Here is a 14,492-nt window from a genome sequence, read left to right on the forward strand (position 1 = left end):
CAGGCACAAGGTAAGTCAGTCTTCTTAACAATAAATGAATGGAGTAGAATGTTCTGATAGCATATCTATGGTATTGATGCAAGCATGCAAGGGAATGGGATGGCTTACTGGGATAGCAGCAGACAACTGACAGCTATGTGGGACAGCAGAAAGTGTATGCCCAGTACTGGCTTACCCACACTATGCAGTACCACCCTAGTCGACAAATACCACTGCAGTATATGTGGTGAGCCAAATAACTGGGGGGTCATATGTCACAAGCATTGATGTCAAAGTGGGGGTCCCATACTCACCCCCCAGCCTCACCCAGCAGATCAGCTGTAGAAAAAAACATACAGAAATGTCTGTCAAAGGCCCCCACAAGGAGACATCCATGAAAGTCCCACCTACAAACTTACACAGTGATATCACAGCAGGTCTGGCAGTAGCAGTATGGCTCTGAAAGGTAAGAAGTCTGAAACTATAAATGTTTATGTCAGAACAATCTGACCTGTGGTCGATACTGTTATGTCTGTAGTCTCAAAGACAGGGCATGCCACTATGCTATACGGAACCAAAATGTTAAGCAAATATCAGAACAGTCTGTGCAAACGTGTATTGTGTACAGATGTGTCACACCCCCCACCCATAGTCCCATAGAAATGCAGTAACATGTCCCTAGCCTTAAGCAGCATCCAGCTGTCAACTAGAGCAATGGCTCAACATGAACAAGAAGCAATTGCCAGTAACACCCAGTCAACTTACTGGTGCCATCCCAGGGTTGTCCTCTGCCTGGCAGCCTGGGAACATATGATCATCAGAATGCACTGCCTTGGTACAAGATGGCCTGCATCTGTCACACCTGGCCTACAGGCCTCTGACAAATGCCCATGCCTCAACCACAGTGCCCTGTTAGGGAGTATCAAGGGGTCCATAACACCAACATAACATGGTCTACAAAATGCAAAGAAACGCCATGCTGCTAACTGCTAAGAGCAAACCTGCCAGCCTCAGAGAGCCAGAAATCTGGACAAAGCCATGAATAATGGGGTGATAAAGTCCAAAGAGAAGGACACCTTTGAAATACTGCTCTAATAATGTTAGAAAGTTGATGGAATGATTGTATTAGCATGGAATGTCTGAAGGGTATGAGGTCTGAAACTGCAATATCAACTGTCAGTAATATCTGACTTCAACCTTGAGTGACTTGCAAAACACTTTACCTTGAAAACCACACTCATTTGGGTAACCAACCAGACATATGAGTCATGAATCTGGACATTCTGTGATATTCTATACAGTCGACAGGTAGGGCTAGGAGTCTAAACATGGGAATGCACTCACTGCATGCAGTCCTAACCCTGGAAGATGGTGACATGTCTGCACCCACAGAACCCTGGCCCACAGCCATGGGGAGTAACACACCCTTCCCTGATCACTCATCCTATGCAAAATCCTGACCCCAAAATGTGGCCAGCCAAGCCAAATGAGGTGGGCCATACATATATGTGAGCCATACACATATCTCCAGGCTGGTCAAACAGTCTGACACACACAAGACCCTCCAAGTGCAGTCAACCTTTGAGAAAACCCCTATGCAAAGTACTGGTAGCTATAGGCCAACATATCTGACACAGGACACCCCCCAACATACCTTATTCCCTACAAATCTATCTGGAGTCTGGCTGTCATCCTGCTTCTGCCTGATTTATATTACCCAACCGTGGAATGGAAATCAGACCATGCCAGAACAGAAATGCAGAGAGATTCCACCATTGTAATATATCACCAAAGTGCTGGACCATTTCCACAGCTCCAGCAGTCAATTGGTTGTAGGCACACCTCTCAACAGGCTAGATTGTGCAATAATGCCTAGCATTTGGCCCATAATATTGGTGTGTGCATCATCCATCCTGTATTCCTCTGGTAAATCAAGATGATGATCTGAGGAGGTATGTCACAAGGTATTGAAACAATACATGACACTGTCAAACGTCATATATGTCAGCTGTCTACAAAAACAAACCCTGTAACCCTAGCAACCCATACATTACTAAGAGAAATAGTCACAATCACTGTATGGCCCATTGTCTCCCCATTTTATAGGCTATCTCTAGATATCCTGCACCAACAGGTTGAGAGGTATGGCTGTAGCACAAAACAAACTGGACTGGAGTACAACAATCCCTGGAATCGAGTCTCACATTTACTACAGAAGGTCACACTGGGCATGCTCATACACTTTCCCACCCAGTGCACTTCCCATTGCCATACTTTAGCAGTCCTGCAGAGGTCTGTCACCATAGAAGTACATTTCATCAGGCCTCAGCCCTGTAAGCTCTCTGGTGCATGCGATAACTGCATAACACTATAGTACAAATAATGAGTTAGGTAAGAGTTCTAATCTCAGTCCTGGCAAATGTAAATGATTTTGTGTTTATAAGTTAAAGATTTTGGGTCCATTCAAACCCAGTACACGTCCCATTGCCCTACTTTTGCAGTCCTGCAGATATCAGTCACCTTAGAAGTCCCTTTCATCAGGCCTCAACCCTATAAGATCTGTGGTGCGTGCGATAACTGCATAATGCTATAGTACAAATAACTATTTAGGCAGGAGTTCTAATCTCAATCCTGCCAAATGTAAAAGTGTGTGTGTTTATAAATTACAGATTTTGGGTCCATTCAAACTCAGTACACTTTCTATTGCCCTACTTTAGCTGTCCTGCAGATATCAGTCACCTTAGCAGTCCCTTTCTTCAGGTCTCAACCCTATCAGCTCTGTAGTGCATTTGGTAACTGCATAATACTATAGTGCAAATAACTAGTTAGGTAGAAGTCCTAATCCCAGTTCTGGAAAATATGTGTAGTTTAAAGCATTATGTGGCCTCTCTCACCCAGTACATCACCCATTGCCATACTTTACACGGGCTGGTGCTGTTCCTCACCTTAGAAGTACCTTTGGACACCTTTCATCCTATAAACTCTGTGACATGTGCAATAAATGCATAACACTGTAGTAGCAATAAATAGATAGGCAGCAGTTCTAATCTCAGTCCTGGCAAGTGTGTGTGTTTAAGAACAGTATCCTGTCTGTGGGGGGGTTGTTGTGTTTGTGTGAGAACCATATCCATGGGGGGTGGATTTTGCTACTGTTTGCTGTTGCCCACCCAGTACATATCCCAGTGTCCACATTACAAGGCCCACAGTTGTCATCCACTGTGGAGGGACCTGTAGACACTCTGCAGCCCTATAAGCATTGTGCCATGTGAAATAACTATGTGACAGTATGGAACAGATAACAAGATAGGCAGCCCATCTAATCCTTGGATATCACTCCCCACTCAGGAATTATACACAAACACACTCAGGTAGGCAGCAACCCCTACATCAGTTGGTGGCCTCCAAACTGGCTCACAGATAGAACCCACCGTTTGAAAGCATTAAACTCCATGTCAGACTGCTGAACAGCCATGAGTGGAGTCCCATAGGTTGTGGACCTGGGTCTTCTTATGTTTGGGATCCACACCTCTGAAGACCAGCCCAATTAGAAGCCACCCTGGATGACAATATTTGTAGATGACTACAAGGTATGTGCTATTATTACCCCCATGTGAGGTTGACATCATTCACAAAGGCCTCTCTAAGACCTATGACTGTTGTCAGAACCCTGGGCATAAGCTCAATGCCAGATGATATGCCGCCAACCCCTTTGGGTATGACATGGTTCCGATAAAGTAATACATTGATGATAGTCCAGGGAACACTGATGTTGGCATAAGGGAACTGGGAACACAGGCTGACAGTGAGTTCTCTGTTGACCACCAAAGGGCCACTGTCTTCCGAATGTATTTCCAAGTGTCACTTGCCCTGACTAAGGGTGTTGAATCCAGTATGTAGAAGGACAGTGTTTCCCTGTACTCTCCACTCAGTAGGCCAATCAATGTGTAATATGGCCCATTTGCCATGTACCCCACTGGACACCTGCAACAACAGGAGGGGCTGCAAATGTATCTCACAAAGAGGATCATAGGTACTACACACTAGCCCCGTATGGACAGACTCCAACAACTCTAATGAATCTCTGTCTCATATTGGCTACTTAGGTGTGATCTCTGCCTGACATACACAGCCATGTCTGACCCAACCTTGTAAGGATTGCTATATCCGAAGAAACCAATCTTTCCACACATCATGCCCAGATACCTCAACCCCATCCTCACAATCAACAGGACATACTGGAGGGACAGGTTCACAAGCCAGAGACTGCCCATGCTATGGAATAGAAGTCACATACATGTCAAGCAGAGCACATCACTGGCCTTCTTCAAGAGAAATTTGGAGGAGTGGATGGGGAATAGAACACCCACCCTGGGGATCACTCCATTAACTATACTCAGTAGACACACTGGGGAGTATCGTCAGATGCCATGATGCCAGTGTATTCCCGTAGGCTAGCCTTGTAAAGCCTCCATGGCCATTTGCCACGTACACACCTATGAATCTTTGAACCTATGGATCTCAGTACCGTCAAATGTGTGTATGTGTGTGTGTGTTTGTGTGTGTGTGTGTGTGTGTGTGTGTGCGCATTAGTGGGTATAAAAATGTTTGTCAGTGTGTAAACATGTGGGTGAAATTAGTTGGTGGCCCATCTTACCCATTACAACTACCATTGCCATACCTTACAAGTGCTGTAGATGTTATTCACTATATAGGTACCTTGGGACACTCCCCAATCTATAAGCTCTGTGGTGTGTGCGGTAACTGCATAACACTATAATACCAACAACTACATAGCTAGGGGTCCTAATACAACTCCTGGCAAATGTGTGTGTGTATTATTGTGTGTACATGTGTAGGTTACAGCATTTTGTGGCCTCTCTCACCCAGTACATCACCCAATGTCATAATTTACAAGGCCTGGTGATGTCCCTCACCTTAAAAGTACCTTTGGACAAGTGTCACCCCACAATCTCCGTGGCATGTGCAATAAATGCGTAACAATGTAGTAACAATAAATAAATAGGTAGGGGTTCTAATCTCAGTCCTGGCAAATGTGTGTGAGAGAAGAGTATCATGTGTGTATGTTTGTGTGAGACCGACATCCATTGGATGGGCATGGTTTCATATTTTATACCATGATACACACAGTACACATTCCTAGGTCTAATGTATGAGGTACACAGTTCACATCAACAGTAGTGGTATCTGTAGACACTCTTCAGCCCTATAAGCCCCAAGCAACCGTATGGAATAGTATGGTATGAATAACAAGATAGGTTGGTCTGCTAATGTCAGTACTGGCAAGTGTGTGTGAGTGTGTGTGTGTGTGTGTGTGTGTGTGTGTGTGTGTGTGTGTGTGTGTGTGTGTGTGTGTGTGTGTGCGTGTGTGTGTGAATAGTATTCTTTGTATGTTTGGTCGACACAATATCCTCTGGGGTTGAGGGCATTAGCAATCTGAGGTGTGTTCCACCCACCACACTTACCATTGCCCACTCTACTAGAGCTGATGTCACCCACCACAGACTTATATATAACCCCTCAGCACTATAAGCTGTGAGACACATGCAAGAGCTGTGACACAGTCCTGGGAAATGTGTGCAGATACAGCTTACCTCGGCAATAACATGGTCGATGTGTTACAACACTGCCATACCCCTCATTGGTGATATCTGCAGGGCCACATCCTGCTGACACACAGACACCTGGAACACAAACAGAATACAGTATGTGATAACACATCCACTTAGCATTACTAACACCAATAATGCATCTTGGCTGAAAAGGTACACACACACACACTCTGATGTGTACCCATTATATATGCCATATGACAGCACCTTACACAGCATTAAATAGCTACACTCTACTAAAGTCACCCTGAGCATCAGACCCATATTAACATGTCCCTGCATTGATGGTATGGATAGCAGGGATGTGGCACAGGTATCATCATATTCACAGGGTGATGTGTGGGTTTTCCAGAAGCCTATGCTGGGCCATACGGTTGACATCATGTGTGTGTGTTTGGGGGGGTGTTCATTATAATTGGCTGTACAGGGGTGGTGTGTGTGTGTGTGTGTGTGTGTGTGTGTGTGTGTGTGTGTGTGTGTGTGTGTGTGCATGTGTGTGTGTGTGTGTGTGTGTGTGTGTGTGTGTGTGTGTGTGTGTGTGTGTGTGTGTGTGGAGGTGACTTGTCTGATGGTGATGTGTGTGTGTTTGTATACACACAGTCACGCCATGTGGGCACCTTACACAGGGGTATTTTGGACAGCTGTGGGCCATACATGGCAAGCTGTACAGTCCACCATCACTGGCCACAGACACAGGAACTGGGCCTGCCAAGGGTATCACCAGCACCACCAAGGCTGAGTCCAGATGCAGTACTACTCCCTGATGGTGACTGCTGCCTGCTGGATCTGCATCCTTGTTGGGACCGGCCAGGATCACGTGCCCATGGCCTGCTGCATCATGGTGTGGACAGCACACCACCTTCAGTACTGCTGGTGATACTGCTAGTACAGGGACGTGATTGTGCACGGCCATGTAGACGCTCAGCTGATTGTGGTGCTGCCCTACATCCACATAGCTGCTGGCCATCATCCACCAAACACTTAAGCACATATATTCCACAATCGAGGAGTGCCAAGGTCTCCCCCCCCCACTATTTATCTCTGACCTCAATATGCTCACGGATGGCTGCAGTGAGTTCACAAATATTGGCACATCCATGACCCTGAGTATATGTCTGTTACATGCCTGTGCCTCCATGATGGCCCAAAACATGCGTCTGGTGACTGCTGCTGTGGCACTTGCAACAGGGGCCTGATGGGCTGCAATTTTCCACTGAGCACCCCTGCCCATCTGTCTGTGTGGGTCCTCGCCAGCACTGTGGCTATGGCTAGTGCCTGCACCCTCACTTGCCATAATCACCACAGTAGCCTGTTCCATGGCACCACCTGCCAATTGTCCATTATCTGTGGCCCCTGGTGATGGGGTATGTGTGTGCATTGTGACTGTGTGCTGGGATGGGGTTGACAATAGTGGGATGCCAACCAATGGCACAGATTCAGCCCCTGACAACCTCACCTGTGCCTCAATATGAGTATCATCATAGTCAGGGTCTGCAGAGACACTGAAATCAGAATCAGAGCAGGAGGGACTGTGGCCACCATGTCCACCTGTGAGGGAAAAACAACATATGTAAATTACTACCAGCACTATAAGGTTTACTGGTATACACACACACACACACATACACACACACACACACACACACACACACACACACACACACACACACACACACACACACACATACAGGTTACATGCCTCAAAGGCATTATACAGTCCTCACATTAGCCGACTGGGGGCATTCATGACACACAGTCAGACAATAACATACACACTCTGGACAGACCCACAGCATCATGCAGTGCAGCCCTTTCCAATTACCGTTACTACTAATATACACCTCTGGGATACATGAGTGGTGTTAGTAGGTGACGGCCCTTCACCTAGCACACACTGCACCCATGTAAATGATTGCTGTTCACCTGTATAGCACTGTGGCAACTCCTACAGAACATATCTCCCAACTGTACAGGGCTTTGCTGAATGTCTACATGTGTGGCTCACGTGTTTTGTCTGTTCCTCATAACTCCTGTATTTGTCTGGTACATTACTGAGTTGACCTGTGGATTGATCCCACTAATTAATGTCCTAATTTGAGGTGCAGACTGCATAAGCTGCAGTACATGTATGTTAAAACAAAGCCAATTACTTAAACAACTTCCCAAGCTTAAAGTGGATATAGTAAGCGTACACACACCTGTTAACATATCAGGTTTTTATGATATATCACGTGAGACCTCAGAAATCAGGTTATAACATTGCCTTAATTTCATATGGCATATAACCTGTGCAATCCAACTGAAAAACATACACATCTGTTACACGTAACATATGGTAACTGAACTAGGTACAATAGGCTGGTTGCATGAGTGTACACACCCTGAAAGTAATACTCTGTTAAAGCACCTTTTGATTTAATCAAAGCATTCAGTCCTCTTGGTGTCTATCAGCATGGCACATCTTGACATGCCAGTGTTTGCACACTCTCCCTTGCAAAACACCTCCAACTATGTCAGATTGCAAGGGCATCCCCTGTGCACGGCCCTCTTCAGGTCACCCTGCGTATATCCTATTGGGCATAGGTATGGGTTCTGGCTGGGCCAGTGCAGAACATTGCATGTGTTCTGATGAAGCCATCCTTTTGTTGATTTGGATGTATGGTTTGGGCCATTGTTGTGTGGAAATGTGGAATTCCTCACCATCCACAGCTATGTGGCAGACACCAGAAGTATTGGAGCCACAAGGGACCGGTGTTTGGAACTGTTCATAATCCCCTATAACTTGGCTACAGCCCCAGTTCCAGCTTGTGAACAGCAACCCCAAAGCAGGACACTGTCATCACCTTGCTTCACCATGGGGTGGTGTTGTTGTGGTGATGTGCAGTGGTGTTACTGCACCAAACACACCTGTCAGAGTTGTGACCAAAGAGTTCAACCATGGTCCCATATTACCATAATACATTTTCCCACTTGCTTTTTGGAGACCTGATGTATTTTTTTCAGACTTTCACCAGGCCTGGATATTGTTTAGTGTGAGGAACTTCTGCCATCTTCCAACCCTGCCTTATAGGCAGGACATATGGAGACCATGGAGGTTGTGACATGTAGTACACACCCAGTACTTGCCAGAGATTCCTGCTACTCCTTCACTGTTGCTGTACAGCTCCTGGCAGTCTCCCTGGCCAGTTTTGGTCTTGTATTTTCATAGACTTTGGTGGGATGTCCACTCCGAATAAAATAACACTATTACAACATCAGTAAGCAACATAAACAAATGCTTTTTACAAACATACTATTATTTGCCCTGAATATAAAAAAAGTTTGTTTTCTGTGTTACAGCAAGGAACCCATGACTTAACTCATTCACTCCAGAGCAGCTCAGAAAAAGCTGCCTGCTTAATTCCACCATAAGAACAACATTGCAGCCTGAGCTCATTTTCAGAAAATCCATTTCTAATACCATACAGAAAACAAATGTTCATAAGTTTTTAACTATAAGAGCTAGACTAAAAATGTAAATGTGAAAGTTGTTCAGCAGACACTGATCTTTCCAACAGTGTAAATGTTGATAGTGCATATCAAAGTCATTATTAAATATCTGGCAAGGAATGCTGATATTGTGCATATTTTTTACCTTTTTGGAAAAGCAAAGCACAATATCTTGGTCAATGTACCATGTAGACCCATACAATTTGTATTTAATTTGTTTGTATGAATGTCAGCTTTAAAATGATACCTTAACCATTATGGTGATGCTCCTTTACAGAGATATTCACAGATATATGATTAATATAATATGCCTCATAATTGATAAACAAAGCATAATATCTCATCACCTGTAACAGACAGAGGGTACATATCAGTGTAAACATTGTGTGGCTCAATGTCAGCTTCAAAATGATGCATCATTTGTGTCATCACCATGCTCTAGTACCTACCTATGAACCTATGAACCTCCCTTGCAAAGATATGGGCATAATAATGAGAAGTATTGGAAATGTATAATTTTCATAACCCTACACGACTAAACAAACTTTGATATCTGTGTGTGTGTGCACTGCACAGACACAGTTCCTTTACCATGTTGTAAGGAGTAATACTGTCTTCAAAATGAGGTATTACTTGGCATACTGACATGCTCCTTTGCAAAGATATTTACCAAAATATGAAAGAAATCATAATTTCCATAACCTAAGTCAAAAACAAACTTTGATATCTGTACATGTGTACAACATAAAGGCACAGTTCTTTTACAATGTTGGAACTATCAATACTGTCTTCAAACTGTGGTATTACGTAGCACATTCTGATGCTCTCTTGCAATGTTATTTACCAAAATATGAAAACAATCATAATTTCCAGAACCATAAGTCTGAAAAAAACTTTGATATCTGTACATGTGTACAACATACAAGAACAGTTCTTTTACCATGTTGGAACTATTAATACTGTCTTCAAAATGAGGTATTACTTAGTGCATTCATATGCTCCCTTGCAAAGTTATTTAGCAAAATATGAAAAAATTCCTAATGTCCATAACCTGTCCAAAACAAATTTTGATATCTGTACATGTGTACAACATAGAGGCACAGTTCTTTTACCATTTTGGAACAATGAATACCGTCTTCAAAATTAGGTATTACTTAGCACATTCAGATGCTCCCTTGCAAAATTTACTAAAATACGAAAAAAATCATAATTTCCATAACCTAAATCCAAAACAAACTTTGATATCTGTACGTGTGTACAATACACAGGAACAGTTCTTTTACCATGTTGCAACTATCAATACTGTCTTCAAAATTAGGTATTACATAGTACATTCTGATGCTCCCTTGCAAAGTTATTTACCAAAATATGAAAAAAAATCATAATTTCCATAACCTGTCAGAAACAAACTTTGATATCTGTACATGTGTACAACACACAGGCACAGTTCTTTTACCATGTTGCAACTATCAATACTGTCTTCAAAATGAGGTATTACTTAGCACATTCAGATGCTCCCTTGCAAAGTTATTCACAAAAATATGAAAAGAATAATAATTTCCATAACCTAAACAAACTGATATCTGTACATGTGTACAGCATTCAGACCCAGTTGTTTTACCATGTAGATACATATCATTGTAAGTGTACACATTTTTGGTGTAGCCAACAGACTGCTGAATGGGTGCATGTAAAGAGAAAAAGCAAGGTAAGGACCACCACTCCACTAATGAACCCAGGACAGGCATGGGACTTCAGCGGCACTCAAGGGCATCTGATGTGTCTGACACCTGTGCTGGCTACCCACTCAGACAGCTGATACCACTACAGTCTCACGACCACCTTCAGTGTCAGCAGTCTGCCTTACCTATGCCTTTTCTCTTTACATGTGTCCATTCAGCAATGGACCTAAGGGATCAAGTTCTGTATTACTAAGCCCTTCCTGTCATCTAAACTCTACACATGCCTGATAAAAGCAGAAGAAAAAAAAAGAAGTATTGCAGGATGGTTACTGACATACTTGATTGTACCTGGTAGCACTCTCCTGAAACAGTTGTTCTTTCTCAGCGTCTTCACCAGCTCCTTACCACAGTTATTTGCCAAACTCAGAAACATATATCTTACACAACACAAATCATAAGCAAACGCAAAATTTGTATCCGTGCACAGCATACAGATAGTTATTTTACAATCTGAAAATGAAGTGTTACTCAGCATGTGTACAAGTTCCCTAGCATGTCTTTTCCCGTGTTGTAAGTACTGATAACAGTGTTCGTAAATATAACAATAGAGTTTAACTTACCATACTGGTCCTGCTTGGTCTTGGGTGTTTTCCATTCTTCTCACAAGCTGCATGTTACCAATCCTGCATAACTCTCCTCATGCCATTGTAGAGGTTAGTCAAGAACAACGCAATGCCCACCTCAGTTAGGTGAACGCCATCCCTTCTGAAAAGGTGAACATCTTCTGTGGTGATGCTGTCATGGCGGATTGTAGATCCACTGAACCTGTGCATCAAGCCATGCATGAACCCATTCTGTAAATGTTTGGCCTTGTGCACTGCCTGTTGACTGTTTGCTGTTTTACATATCTGGCAAGGAATTATGTCAGAATATACAAAATGACAACATGGCCACGACGATTGCAGGTGTTCAAAAATTGCTCTGATTTGAAACCGTAGCCTTCCAAGTGGCTGACTAATGACATCATTCCCTCCAATGTGCAGCACGAGAATGTCAGGCTCAGGGTAGATGGAACACTTCTCTTCCAACAACTGCAGTACTCCACTCCAATGCATACCTCTTCTGGCAATCCAGTACACCTTCACACTAGATGTGGGGAAGCTCAAGTTGTAGTGGTTTTCACTTACAGATGCATAGCTGGCAGCCCAGTGAATGTAGGAATGGCCACATACCTAGACTCTCACTTTTCATTCTCCTGCTCATGAGGCCATGTCAGTGTCAGAAGGTGGACGAACCTGCATAGGCAAGAAAATGCAAACAGATTACTACTCATGTTTGACAGATGTATTGGAAGACTACATATATATGTATATCATGTGCACTACCTGGTTAAATTAAATTAAAACATTCTCATCTGCACTGATGTTATTTCTTCTGTGGTTGTATGCATATATCTGTAAGTATATACACACATAAATATACACATATAAAGTATATGGTATATAAAATATGATCCATGTAACCACAATGAGTACATTACTGTGCATCAAGCAAATTGAAAAAAAATGACAGAAAGAAACTCGGGGGGGGGGGGCTTGAAATGACTCCACATAGGCTCCAAGTAGACAAAAAACTAAACCTGGCTTATGCATTCATCAATGTGATTATAACTTCTATTTATGTAAATAACAGTGACAGCTGCTGATAGTTTTACATGAAAAGTGAGAATGACTCAGTGTTACTCAGTGTTTGACCCCATTCCTAAGTCAAAGTATGATTAAAGTTCATGAATCTAGTATTGTTTCAATCTTTGATGTCAGCCAGAAGTGCGCTTTTCAGCACCCGCAGGGTGCTCAGTAATGAATCCTTCTGCAGTTCGTATGGAGTTACATGGACTGGTAACATATCTAAATATAATTGTAGATTCTTTTTTATAAGACTCATTGCTCCTACTACTATTGGAACTGTCTGGGTATCTTTCTTCCACACTGCTCTCATTTCTGCCTGCAAATCCTGATAGTTTATGACTTTGTCTCTCTCTGTACACAAGACACTGTAGTCACTGGGTGTGGCGATTTCAATGATCAATGCTACTTTTGTCTTCTATTCATAGACCTCTATATCCAGTTTTCTAGCATCTTTCTTTTGAATTGGTGGTAATAGGTGATCCCATGTGATATAAACTTCATCATTTTCTATGATGCTTTGTGGCTCAGGTTTCCAGTGTTTTTTATCCACTTCAGTGCCATAATATTTGCACAATCCCCAGTGCAACACTCTTGCCACATTATTATGCCTTTCAGTACACAGTCCTTTTGTCATTAGTATGTCACAACCAGCACTTTCCACTTTATTGATTTACAGATGGAATATAAAGAAAGTATTCCATATTACAAACCACTTATTAGTGTCAGGAGTTGAATCAGTAAGTGAATAAGTCTACAGCTACACTTTTAGCTAATTTGAAAAAAGGTGGAGCAATGACCAGACACACTCATAAGAGTATGAATGTCCAACCAAGATCAATGACTATTGTTAGAAAATCTGAAAGGCACAAACATTTGGATAAGGTTACAAAAAGAAGATCAACCTTCACATAAATTAATTAATTAATTAATTAATTAATTAATAGGTATATCAGGATATACATATGGCACAGGAACAGAACAGAACCAGTAGAAAGAAGGTAGTTGCATGGTCACGTACTGCAGCCTAAAATTATTGCAAAGCAGGAAATATAAATAACTAGTAAACATGAATCAAAGGAATCACTCACTTAGAGGATATATTCCATGGAACATAAAATTAGAAACTGGAAAATGTACAGCATGAGTGCTAAACTTTCTGTCAAACTAACACAGAAAGCCTCAGAAATGGAGAAATCTAAGCAGCAGCTGAGCATATATGTGGAAAACATATCAATAAGAAAGACTTCACTAGTTTATTGAAAGGGAAAGAAACAATGCCTGGTCAAAGTTCTTGACCCATTTCTGTTGGAGCAAAACAGGAAAATCAAGTAAGGAAAGGTAATAGGCAACAGATGTCTGTAAGGAAGGAGAAAAAGTACAGAAGCAAAAAGTGAGAGGATGATGCTCATCCATACCATGACAGAGAGAAAGCGACTTGATTAAAAATAAAGGAAAAAGGAAAGGGTAGTGTATACTGAGAGACTAAAAAAATTTAAATAGGGCCCAAATGATATTCCTGTTAAGACAAAATACATGAACTTTAAAAAGAAGAAAGATGGTTCTATGTATCAGGTATATAAATAAAAAAGAAGAAAATATAAGGCAGAGATAGTAATAGTCACTAACAAATATTGGATTGAGCTCCCTTTCTCAGAAGAAGAAGAGTTAGATGGTGAAATGACAGTGCCTGCACTGGTATGGGTGAAGGCAGTTCCTTCTACCTCATGAAAGACAGACCGCAAGTCAATTCCAAGTCGAATGAACTACAGTTAAGCCAGAGAAACTCTAAACTGATGTAATGGGAAGGTGGCACTTATAAAAGGGCAAAGGAAAATAAAGCTAAAGTTGTAGACTACATTAACAAAATTTTCACACTTCCTATCCATATTTCAAATAAAGAAATTATTTATTGCACAGAATAGGTAAAGACTCAGTCAGAATAGTGCAGCAATTCAACTAAAATTGTGAGGATATTATATATTGTTATCTGTGCTAGCATGACTGGCTGAAGTTTTGTGAGTACT

This window comes from Protopterus annectens, chromosome 6.part0, assembly GCF_019279795.1.
Source record: "Protopterus annectens isolate FY-2018-M chromosome 6.part0, PAN1.0, whole genome shotgun sequence".
NCBI classification, from domain to species: domain Eukaryota; kingdom Metazoa; phylum Chordata; order Ceratodontiformes; family Protopteridae; genus Protopterus; species Protopterus annectens.